The sequence below is a fragment of the Mauremys mutica genome, chromosome 2 (genome assembly GCF_020497125.1).
Source record: "Mauremys mutica isolate MM-2020 ecotype Southern chromosome 2, ASM2049712v1, whole genome shotgun sequence".
In the NCBI taxonomy this organism is placed as follows: Eukaryota; Metazoa; Chordata; order Testudines; family Geoemydidae; genus Mauremys; species Mauremys mutica.
The window spans coordinates 228,011,558-228,024,387 of record NC_059073.1 but is presented as its reverse complement, the minus strand read 5'-3'; the positions used below and the strand labels follow the sequence as shown (position 1 = coordinate 228,024,387).

The 12,830-nt window shown below is 40.3% G+C and overlaps 1 protein-coding gene across 13 annotated transcripts in view; it reads right to left on the bottom strand.

The window, feature by feature from the left end:
• The window catches only part of TBC1D5 (TBC1 domain family member 5), a 503,676-nt gene that overhangs the window by 311,925 nt on the left and 178,921 nt on the right, over window positions 1–12,830 (bottom strand). Inside the window, exon 1 of one of the 13 annotated variants that reach the window (XM_045005384.1) lies at window positions 9,372–9,450. The exons of the other annotated variants lie outside the window; for them this stretch is intronic. The gene's annotated coding sequence lies outside the window, so the exon portion shown is untranslated. Of the gene's footprint in view, window positions 1–9,371; window positions 9,451–12,830 lie in introns of those variants that run through there. 13 annotated transcript variants of the gene reach the window in all.

Genomic DNA, 12,830 nt, shown 5'->3' with positions numbered 1-12,830 from the left:
GTCTTATGTTTCACAGCATCATGTTCGTGAGGGTTCACAGCTTCCCTTACTTACAGTTGTACAACGTAATCAAGGGAGTTAGTTCAGAAAGGAGAGATTCTCCATGAAGTACAAGGCGGGTTTACATCTGTTTTAAAATGAACTATTAGAAAGGTGGGGAAGGATGGTTGCAGTTAAGGCATTAGAGTGTGGTTTATGCGATTGAGAATCGGTTTCCAGCTCTTCCACAGACTTGTGACTTTGGCCAAATCACTTAGTTTCCAATCCTGATTCCAGTGAAATTAACAGCAAAGGTCACTAAAACAAGTGATGTGGGATCAGGTCCTCATTCTCTGTAAATCAGTTCCTTATCTGTGATGTATCCTACGTCACAGTGATATTGTGAGGATAAATTCTTCAATGTATGTGAAATGCTCAGATACTACAGTTATGAGTGTCCATGAAAGGTTAACAAACAGGACTGTTCAGGAACAAAACAAAAGACACTTTCTGAACATGACTGAAATTGTGCAGTATTTTGGCTCCACATCACCTTTAAAATATAATCTGAACATACACTGCTGTACAAGATCTACTTGACAGAATAATTACTCCTATGGCTTTTACCTAGCAATAAGTTTTACTATTAGGAGAGGTATGAGAAGTCAGGTAACAATCTTACGAGGATACACAGTAAGTTAAAAATGGTCTGAAATAGTTAAAAAGTTCCCAGAGATCTAGTATAATGAGGAAAACAAAACTACTGCACCTTAGAAAGGCAAAACCCTAATTAATATTACATTCCAACTCATAGTGAATGACAAATTTAATATTTCGTTGCTTATATTGCCATATAATGATAGGTGAACCTCAAAAGGTTCACAGACCACTTTCAGGGTAGCATCTGAGAGCAGGCACCGAAGTTCATATGAACAAGTCTGATCTATAAGGTGGGTTGGCAAGTTTCCCCTCTGGAAGGATGCCATCAATCTCTTCAGCTTTCCAGGTTTTGGTTTCCATCAACGCAACATTGATCTCCTTAACTGAATATGGAGAGGAGAGTCAGAATACAACGTCCAGTGGCTAATTGATGACATTGGTATGTTGGTGAATTAGCATAAAACACAGAGCGCGAAAAACACCAACACTTAACAGAATCACCACGTGAAGGCTGTCGTCTTGCTCCCTCCTCAATAGTGAAAAATCACCACATAATATCAACATTACTTATTTTAAACCGAAAAACATACTAATGAAAGTACAATATTTAAAATACATTAAGCTTCACTGTTTCAATGGCAATCTTGGAAATGAGGTCTGAAGCATGGATAGCTCTAAACAGGTTCGCTGCTAGTTGCTGAACCTAAGCAATATTGCTTAGTCAACAGGGAGAGGACCACATAGCTACTTTGCAGATCTCTTGCGATTGAAAGCAGTGGTAGTCTTGCCTTTAACTGAATGAGTCTCCATAGCACTTTCTCTATGTTATATAGCTAACTGCTATGTCCAGTTAAGTCATAGCAATGTAAAATGCAATTAGATGTCCTCTTGGTAACAACAAAATGTTAGGTGGACTTTCTAAAGGCTTTAGTTCAACCAATTATAACAAAGACCTTTCTAACAAAGCTGGAATGAGTTGACTTTTTAACACTGTCAGGCAAAGAACATTGGCAGACTGATAGGTTCGTTAAGGCGGAACTCCATCAGCATCTTGAAGAGGAATGAGTAATTCACGATAAATGAGGTAGTGCCCCATATATCTGGATTGAGTTAGGCCCCAATCTTGCTAAATGATCCTCCTGGGCAGATCTCTGAACCTCTGAGGACCCTGCATGGAGTAACTTGCAGGGTTAGGGCCTTAGGCCAAGATTCTCAAGAGAGACTGGTGATTTTTAAATTAGCTAGGACCCAAACCAGCAGGACCCTTACTGAACTACTTCTACAGATCAGTACAACTGCCATCCATTGAACAAGCATCTGCTTTAGATAGTGCACTTATTTACTCTGAGGAAAAGTGCACAATGTGACAAATTTTAGATAGCACAAAACATGACATTTTTGTTTTATAAAATGCATCAGATTATATATCATTAAAATGGAATGATGCAAACACGAAAACGGGCTGACATTGTGAAGTACGTTAGTTAACATTACCATCAGCTGGGGTCCAGAATGAAACAAATTAGATCATATCACTGATGAAGGATATGTTAACAGTCAGTGAGTCTGATATTATGAAATGCAATTAATTTTGTCCCATTTAATAAAAAATCCTGTATTTTAACTTCTGTCTATCTAATCTTTAATAAAAACAGAGTTACAATGGACTCTAAATAAGTTAATTAAGTATTAAAATCAGTCATGTGAAAGTCTTAATATTTAATATTGTTAGATTGTATATCAAAGTGGTTTTATTATTTATTTACTGCAAACCTTTCCAGAATACTTCATATGGCAACAGGGGGTCTGAATCTCACAAGATAAATGCATTTACAATGCCAAATAAATTATATATAAAAGCATTTGTCTTAATACATGTCATTCAATATTAAATATCACCCATTGGTACCACCCTGAAACTCTAATCCATTTTTACCAACCGCACATTTGTATTATTCAAATGTTGTCTATTAAATAGTTGTCTCTAGAGCCACTGTGAAGGGCTACATACCTAAGAACAATTATCATAAGAGCTTTAAAGCACTGTCTGCAGACTTAACCCTACAACTTTCATGTCTTACTAGCACTTAAACATACAGGACATAAACTCAATGGTGAATTAAAATGTCAGGCACGAAATACAATAGAAATAGCTGGAATCATGACAAAATATGCTTTTGGCAGTTCACATGAGGGTTTAAAACTTTTCATATTACAATGAGAAACGAGCACTGTATTTAAAAAACCCAGTCCTTGCTTACAACAAGGACAGGAAATTCTAAAATAGAAGTCTGTCAAAGCACAGAACAAGTTTATTTGGCTGATAGATAGTTTACTCTTGGTTACCATGCTTCTTCAAAATACTTCTAGTTGTTTCATAGAAGAAAACATTAAGCAGTGTATGGGATAAGGACCCCGGGAGAAAGAATTTCTTACCTCATGTAGACCATTGGACCAGATAATTATGAACCATATTATCTATAGCCTTGCCCACATTAGGAAAGGTTTGTATTTGACACAGGGCTTCTCTTCTGCCTGTGTTGAAAAAGACAGTCCCACCGATAGATATAGATAGTGTCAACCATGTTGAATTTCCACTGTAAGAATGTGGGGTTCAACATACTTGGTCCTCTGTGCAAGCAGGACAACCATTTTCCAATACAGGCTAAGAATGCGCATAGGGGAACAGCAAGCAATAGGTTCTAGCATATTAACAGCTTCAATAACAATTAGGGTTTTCTAAAACAAAAAAGTTCATGTGAAACTGGGATAGACTGTGAAGATTTCTCTGGTTTACTTTGATGAAAAATCTTATTTTTTTCCACATTCAAATACAAGATTGGGAGAGGGCATATCTTTTGTTGAAAAATCTTAACCTAGATTTCAGAACAAGCAAATGGACAATAAAGGAAGATGCTTGATCACTGATGAGTCACACAGACCTATGAACTCAATAACTACTCACAAGTCCCCACATATGCAAACTCTTCCACAGCTAGGGCAACTCAGAGCCTAGAACAACAGAAAATAAGCCAACAGAACATCACTGTGCACCTAACTGCCCACCAGCAGGTGTGAAATCAACACTTTATGTTTCATTATAATTTATATTTTCAACTCTAACTCCCAAAATGATAAAGATATCTATAGAGAACTCTTATTTGGTAATATAAATATTCTTTATTTAGAAATGTATTTATTCACTTGTCTTTTTAATAAAAAACTAGAGGACATTAAGTATTGGACTGTTTCCCTGCCCCAGTTACCATTAGGCTTAAGAGATCTATTACTCCCTCCATCATCTCCCCTCCATGACACAGTGCTCCGAGGGAGAGTGATGCATAGCTATGATTGGTGCTCAGAAGTATTTTAGAATCCTCAGTTGTGGAATCGAGCAGAGCAGACAATTTGCTACTCTCCATGCCTGTCTCTCCTAGGTGTAATACACCTCTACCTCGATATAAAGCTGTCCTTGGGAGCCAAAAAATCTTACCGCGTTATAGGTGAAACTGTGTTATACTGAACTTGCTTTGATTCACCGGAGTGTGCAGCCCTGCCCCCCCGGAGCACTGCTTTACCGCGTTATATCCAAATTTGTGTTATATCGGGTGGCATTATATCGAGGTAGCGGTGTAGTAGCATCCATATGGATGCCATGGATCTGCAGATCTAGGTCTTCTGCTTGCGGCTCCAAAGTTTGGAAGATGTGGGCTCCAGCCCACTCTGCATCCGCCTCCCAAAGTCCTTTCCACCAACTGGAGCTATATCTGAGAAACTGCATTAGATCAATCTGATGGAGTTTCCTGGTCCTCTCTATTCCTCCCTAGAGGAGAGGGAAAAAACATCTAAAATATTCTAAAATCTAAGTCTAAAATATTCTGGATGCAGAAGTCAATAGTTACAAAGTTTTTCAAAAAAGTATGAAATGCAGAATTGGTCTTAGAACTTTTTCTCTGCAAATATAAATCTACCCCTTGATTTCTCTCTCCCAGTATTTCAAAAATACTATAAAGTTTTCCCTCCCCATGACTTAAAAAAACCAACAGTGTATACAAGTTGGAGAACCACTTAAAGATCAGTGACAAACTGAGGTCCAAACATTAAAAATCATCCATATTTTGAATAAACTTTAAGGTATATTCTAGTGACCTGTTTTCAAAACTGTTAAATAAAATGGAAATTAAATATGGTGTATCCAAATATAGTTAAGAAATTAAAGTAGTGTAATATCGTTTACTGCATGGAAACTATTCTCTTCTGAAGTATTCAAGACTTTTCCTTTCAAGAACACAAGCGCGATGTAATGCTATGCACTTTATGTTTTAGTAATATCTTTGTAACTCAAAGGGCCAAAGAATGTCAAGACTGAAAGAAATCTTTTAACAGTGAACTGGAAAAAATGGCAGCTTAGCCTGCAGCTTTACCCAAAATGATAGTAACTAGCTTAGACACTAAAAGTGTATTAAAATGAAATAAGTTTCCAGGATATCACAGTTTTAAAGTAGTAAGCAATTAATTTAAGATTCAGCCTTTATTCTTTTACTGGTTTGACAATATTTTTATAGAAACACCCAGAGTGTTCATGCAAGCATAGAGGCATTTACATAAAATATTTCTGTTCTAGTTTTCCTGGGTATTCAATATACACATGCTAAGGGGCATATTCTCATACTGAGGTACAAAGAATGCTGGTATAGGTCCCCGTTCACTGTGAAAAAAGGACTCAATTTCATCGGTTGTTGAAAGTACCATTGAGGGAGGGTGGAGGAGACAAGGTGCAATCTGAACTGTTGTTCAAGTGCAATCCAGTGAATACATATGATGTGTGTAGCAATCAGTGTTAGTTTTTTCAATTACTTATAATGCCAACGGGAGTAGCAGCTTACTTGTGTATACTGAAAAGCTCTATTTAGAGAAAAACGAAAGCCAGGGCAACCAAAGGAGCCAGCCACTGACAAACTATTCTCAAGTTTCCCATGAACATTATCCCTCATAGCCAATTGCTCACTCTCTCATAATTTACTCTGTGCTCGGTACAGCATTTATGTCAACCACCATGCAGTGTCTGTTCTCACCCCATTACTTTAATCTTACTGGATCATGAGTAACAGATGCTCTTCCAAAGGTTCACACTATTTTTTCACAAGCTTCTTTAGCAGTACCTTAATAGTCTACTCTATGGGAAGGCTGCATTTACACTATAATGCCTTCAGGGCAGGGGAGTTCCTGGGAATTAAAGACCAGCTAGAAGGAATTTGTGATCCATGGAACAGCTGAAGGCTGCTACCACCACCTGACCATTAATCACAAGGTAATGCCCTATGCCAAGGTAATTTTTATTATTATTATAAGCATGTTTTTACACTAACATTTATAAAGTATGCTTGTGTTGTCGCTCTGCATATCACAACCAATGTTGCATCCTTCCAAGAATGAAAATAGGAGGCTGAGGAACACCATCAGCGTCTAGAGACAAATCACTCTGGGCTTCATTCCCAGTCTCTTTCTTACACAAGCAACAGAAGAGAGAAACCAACTGCAGCCCTACACACTTCCCTTCCCCTCTGTTACCATTATTGATATTACAGTAGAATCTAGCAGTACTACCCTCTGTCGGGGGAAGTGGAGTGCAGAGGAGGAATAAAGGGGAGAAGAATTACAGTCCAGTCCACTCCCTTTTCAGAGTGTGATTTTCAAGTGTTGTTACATCTCATTTTTCTCCTCTCCCCACTCCCCGCACCTGAGCAGCAGGATAAAGATTTTTGCATCTATCTTACAAAATTTGAAAATGTGAAGGTGGTGAGGGGTCCTGATGAAATCTCCAGTGACAAAGGAACTAGGCAGGCTAGGTTCTCTGAGCACAACGATTCTGATTTCAACAGTACATACCACTTACATACAGAGCATTTATTCTACATAAGAGCACTGAACAAATGTTTGGACATCCCCTGCTCCTTGCCAGAACAACATCGGAGATATTGATGTACACAAATGCTATCAGAGCAAGCAGTAAATTACTTACACAGTAGAACCTCAAAGATACAAACACCAGAGCTATGGACTGACCAGTCAATCAGACACCATGTGAAACCAGAAGTAACCAATCAGGCAGCAGCAGGCAAACACACAAAAAGCAAATACTGTACTGTGCCTGTATTGCATCTTAAAGGTAGGCACATCTGGGCTGCCTGTCTCCACTCCTACCCCCACCCCCATGTGCAAGGCACCCACTTACAGCTAGGAAGTGAAAACACATATTTGAAGGCAAAGCTGTGAGCCCCCAGTGCTAGCCCAAGGCAGCCGGAACAGGAGCAACACTGGCGTCCGCGTTGCTTTTCTGTAAGCCGTGGGTGCTATTTTCATCCTCTCCCCCACAGCCGGGAGCGTGCTGTTTTCACCCCAACCTGCCTGCCGGTAGAGGGACCCGCTGTTTTCACCACCACCACAACCCACAACAGAAATGAGTTTTTTAGGAGCAAATTCAGACACCACCTATGTCGTTATAGAGGGCTCCTTGGAATTTAAAGTAAGGTGAGGGGTGGGGCTGCTGGACTGTACATACTCTATGCAAAAAGGAGCCTTGCTTTGTGTGACTTTCTTATAGAGCAATGCACAGGTGATGGGAGTAGGTGACAAGCAGGTTGGGACCAAAGGATCTACCACTGTCAAGAACCTCTTGTGCTTGCCAGTCACCTTCCCATCACCTCTTCCACTACCACCACACACACACACACCCTTACGGGGGGTGTTTCAAAAGTGCCTTGATTTTCAATGAGACTTATGCACCTACATAACTTTTGAAAATCCCACCCTACACCACAGCATAACTGAATTTCCAAGCACCCTTTATATATACACGTTACTTGTGTATAACAAACAAAACAGAAATGGAGCCCCCACCCAATATTAAAGAGGTTTGAAGAAGTGTATTAGAATAACATCTGGCTTTATATTTTACAGAAGCTTGCAATACCTTAGTGGCTAAGCTTTTAAGCCAATTTTATTAAAAATAGAACAGATGTAAACAAAATATGGTTATACACCTCCTTGATTAATTTTTTCTTTTGTTTTTAGAAATGCCCCTGCACTCTGTATTTTTATTTGTATGTTCTACCTATTATTATAACTCATAATCCATCACCATGGTATCTATGGTAAGTATCAAGTACATAAAATAAACATTATAGTGTTCCTGAGCAAGAAATAGCATCGCTAACAGAAAAATTGCATCGCAACAATAGAAAAAGAATGTTTGGCCAGGGTGTGGGCCCTGAGCGATTTACAGTCCTACCTATTCGGGTGACATTTCATTGTGTACATTGACCACTCTAGCCACATCAAAAGGAAGGGACCAGTGCCAAGATGCTGGGATGGAGCTTACTGTGACACTATTATGACACGGAAGTGATTCATGTTAAAGGCAATGCAAATTTGATTCCTGGTGCTCTGTCTGGGAACTATGTCAATGGCTTCCCTAAGGTGCCAATCAAGCACCCTAGTTACAATCGCTTCAAGGGGCAGATGTGATAGTTATGCCAATGTCCTGTAATTTCCTAGAGAACCCGTATTGAATTAAATTTAAGTATTTTAGGAGATAATTGTATTAAAATGCAAATGTTTATGTATTGCAGTATACTCCAAATTATCCGAATAGCATGGGGGATGTGGATTTTATTTGGATAAATCAGGAGTTCACATAATCAAGAGAACAGGAGACATTCAGCAGCAGGGTAGCCTCCCCTGCAGCCAGGAGCTTGTCGTTGTATTCCCCCTCACAGTCCCAGCCAGTGGTCTCTACTCTGTCCCGCTCACTCACTCCCATGACAGTGGGGCTTCAGAGGGCTCCCTGTGCTACCCTGTGCAATAAGGAGGCTGTGATCCTGGTGGGGCAGAGCAAAGACCCCCAGCTGGGACTCTGCTCTGCCCTGCCAGAACCGCAACCTTCCCCGAACCTTGCACCTGCAGGGATCAGGTGTCCCCAGTCCTGCGGCAGCACAGGGCAGCCCTCTTACCTGCGCTGTCGTGACCCCACATGCTCACTCCCCGTGACAGCAGGGCTGCAGAGGGCTCCCCGCGTTGCCGCAGGAGCCATTCAGTAGCAGAATGTCCTCCCTCATGGCTGGGGGCTCATCCTTAGAGACCTGCATGGATACAAAAAGATGCATCCACATCTGATCTGCAAAAATTGTCTGCGGATATCCGCATCCGCAGATTTGCAGGGCTCTAAACAGCTCCATAGGTCACTGTGCAGCAGGATACAGGGCTGTGTCATTTCCCCTCCCCCCCACCCCAAGACCTCCTTGCCCTGCCATACCTCCTTCCCCACTCTGGGCAGGGAGGCTACGATTCTGGGTCCTTCTATGCAGTGCCGCCCTCCCCGTGGGGGGCTTGGATACCTCTACACAGTTGCAGTGGCTCTAATGCACACAGCCATTGCCTCCTGCTTGTTTAAAGAACAATTCCACCTTTAAAAATGACACTTGGCTCACTCCCTTTTGGAAGTTGTAATTTACCTCCTCCCTCCAAGCAAGCTGGGGACTACAACTCCCAGAATGTCCAGCGTGCTATTGCATGATTCAGAGAGCCAAGCTGGAGCCTGCAGGCTGGGTGACAATCACTCCGTTCAGGTGACTGTGTACTGCAGAGTCCCGTGCGGATACAAAATTTGTATCCGCATCCACGCCGCTATCCACAAAAATGGTCTGTGGATATCCATGGATACAAAGTGTTACCCCCGGATTTGCAGGGCTCTACTCCTCCTCCTCCTCACTGTCCTGGCAAGAGATCTCTGCTCTGTTATCTTAACTTCCAGATTATCCAATCTCTTCCTTGTCCCCCAGCACGAGATACCTGTTGCAGAGGGGGACAAGGAAGAGATAATGCAAAGACTCAGAAAATAGGATTTTGGCTAAACAGGAGTATACCGTATTTTAGGACTGTATGGAACTTCCTTAGGAGGAAGATAAGATCAATGCAATCTCTGGGAAAGACTGAGCTTCAAAAGACTACACTGAACAACGAAGCAGACACAAATTATCTTTTGGGACACTAAGTGAGAAGGGGAATTCCTAGTAAGTACTTAGGGGGAGAGGACTGAAAACTCTCTGTTACAGACTCAGTCTCTGAAGCTTCACCCTGAGGGTGAGGGGAACCTTTTGTCTGCTGAGCACTTGTTACATAAAGAAAGTTTTAAAAAGCATATGAAGGAGTAATTAACTTTCTCAGGAGGGTTTCTCGTTCTGAGCAAAAGGAATGATGAACTGGTAATCATAGGAAAGTCACTGGGTGGAGTTTGAAGGACTGTTCACCAGCCAGAGTCCTTGCTGGAGTCAGGGATGAGCTCCGGTAAGCTTATTAGCATGCATGCAGGTTCTTTTATTGTTTTTATATGTTTTTTGAGTAATGCTTTTACCTTAGGAATAAAACGTACTTGCTTAGAAAGAGCTATGTGGCAATTCATCTGTGGCAATTACACTGTTTACCATCTCTGAGGAGAAGGTAAAGCAGGCCAGCTCGGGCAGCCTGGCTTTGCTGGGGAGCTCACAGTTTAGGTAGGGAGCTGTGCAGTCTGGAAATACCCCCGTCAGGAGGGAGGGAGACGCATATCTTTGTCCATGACAGGTGACGGCTGAGGAGCTAGGAGCCTAGAGTGGGTGTCCTTGCTGGACTGTGAGGGGCGATACAAGTGCAGTTGCCATGAACTGCAATTTATAATACCATAGTCCTAAAGGACCAAATACTGAGCCACTTTCATGCAATTATTATCCACTCTCTCTTTCCTTCCTCCCCATCTTGGTCAATGTTCTTCTTTCCTCTTCTTCTAGACATGAGGAATGTTGTTAAGTTGTTAGAAGTTTTGCAAAAAAGAGGGGTTTAGATTTTACTCTGGCCTGGACCCTATCTGATCTCCTGTTTAAGGAGTTCCACAGTCAGGGGCCACTGAGAATGCATTGTTCCACATGTTGTTGCAGTTATCAGTAGAGGGAAGAGTTGAGTCAAGGGACAAATCTTTCTTTAGAGGAGAGGTGACAGACAGGGGACTCTTGACAGGGGTGCTTATTCCTACGCCATCTGTTCTCAGAGAAGTTGGGCACCTCAAAGACTCTTCACAGCCAGGTACCAGCTCCTTTAAATGCTCCTCCTTCAATCTCTTGTGCCAGGCAGGTCCTCACTTCCACAGCTAAGAATGATGGAGAACTCTCTGCTTTTAGCAGAGGAGGAGGAGGACCTGTGTCTCCCCACATTACTGTTCCCCAGTGCACAGCTCAATCCAAACTCAACATTCTTTTGACCATCTGTGTACAGATGCCTTTAGAAAGTAAGGTCAAAATCTTGACTCACTCTTTAGTGATAAGTAAAAACCATATTTAAAAACCTACACTATGATGATTTAAGACGGGATACTAATATTCTGTTACTGTATGAAAATAAAAATAGAGAAAGCATATTTTTCATGTTACAAATGTGGAATTTCTGTAAGCAATTAAAATAATTCTTTCTAGTCAAATATCTAGAGCTAAGGAATATCACCAAATCCTTCATAAAAATAATTAAATTGCACACTGGTTATGATTCTTTTTTATAAAGTTTTAATCCATAGAGCAGTAAATTAGAAATAAACTTAAAAACAGCACTTTCAAACACTGAATTTATTCTGTGCCACATTTATAAACAATGTGGTGAATACATATACTATGATATTACCTATGGTGAGAATACATAACTTTAAAGTTACATTCCATTTTTGGCTTAGAGGTTTTAACTGTCTTCTGAGAACAGAGGGCTGAAACATCAAAAATAACTGACACAATGATTTGGTCAGACAGCAAATACCTCTATTTGTAAAGAAGCACACATGAGAATATGAAACAATTTCCAGAAATAACTAAATAATCCTGTTTTAGATTTTTTTTTTTTTTAATAATTATTCAGTCTAAATTTTGGAAATTTACTCCTGCGGAACTTTCACTTGCCCACTTTGAGCCAATGGGTGACTATGTGGTCAGTGGGTCTGCAGTCAATCCATCAACTACAGGAATGGCAGATTAGTAAGGGGCTCTCACCTTCCCATAGACAATCCATAGAGCATAAAAGTAGTCTTTTAAATGTAAATTGAGAAGTGCAAGAAAGCATTTTTCCTATAATAATTTGCTTTCTTTTCCTCACAGCAACAAGACTGATCATTAGATATGTGCAAAAACAAGACCGGGGCTTGGTTTTTGAAAAACAAAACACCAGGACATTCAGATTCACATCTCATTTAATCCAATCCCCCTAAATTTAGGGATAAACGCTTTTAGCTTTATCCCATATCTAGCTATCATTCCATTCACCTTTCAGATCTGTTCAACAGCACCATGTTAACCTCTAAGGATGCATCAAATACTGTGTCCACCGTTGCTCTCTGGCTTGTGCTCCATTCCCCTACCCACCTAAGAGCTTGTCTCTACACAAACTGAAACAACTTCATTGGCTTTAATTCACACATTTAGTTATTTTGGTGCATATCTATGCATGGACACTTATTTCACATTAACAGATCAACTATTTTTTTATTTAATTTAAGACCATTCGTCCAACTCAAATCAAACGGATAATCTTAATCTGAAATAAGTGTGTCCCCACACAGACTTTTACCAAAAAAAAATTAAAGATGTGAATTAAAACTAATTTAGTTATTTCAATTCCAGTTTGTGTGTAGACATTTCAGAAACAAAAGTCTAAAGCTTTCTTCAAATCCTAAATCTTCTGTATGCCACATGTATTCACAATCTATTACATCAATCAGAGCAACCCACAGTTCATACTATGGATACACAAATAAATGTACTGTGCATAGTGGCCCTAAATCATTTTCATAAGGGTACAAAGTATTCTTTTGTTTTTAGCTACCTCCCACAACCAGAAGCATAAAAATTAGCAAGCTGCAAAATACAAAAATTGCCTGGCATGCACAGTTTCATTAGTGTCATGCTAGCAATGCTGCAATTATGGTTGAGAATTCACTTTCATTCTAAACCCTCTTTTCAGTGACTCCTTGAAAATTTACCTTTTGGACTTCAGTGTCTCATTCTTGTTCTAAACCCAGAAGTGATTTGGTGGTGGAGAGGTAAGTTAAGAAAATCAATTCAGTGGCTTTTAAGTTACTTATGCATGGGGGAAAAAATGTGGTTTTCAGTCTCAAGATATTG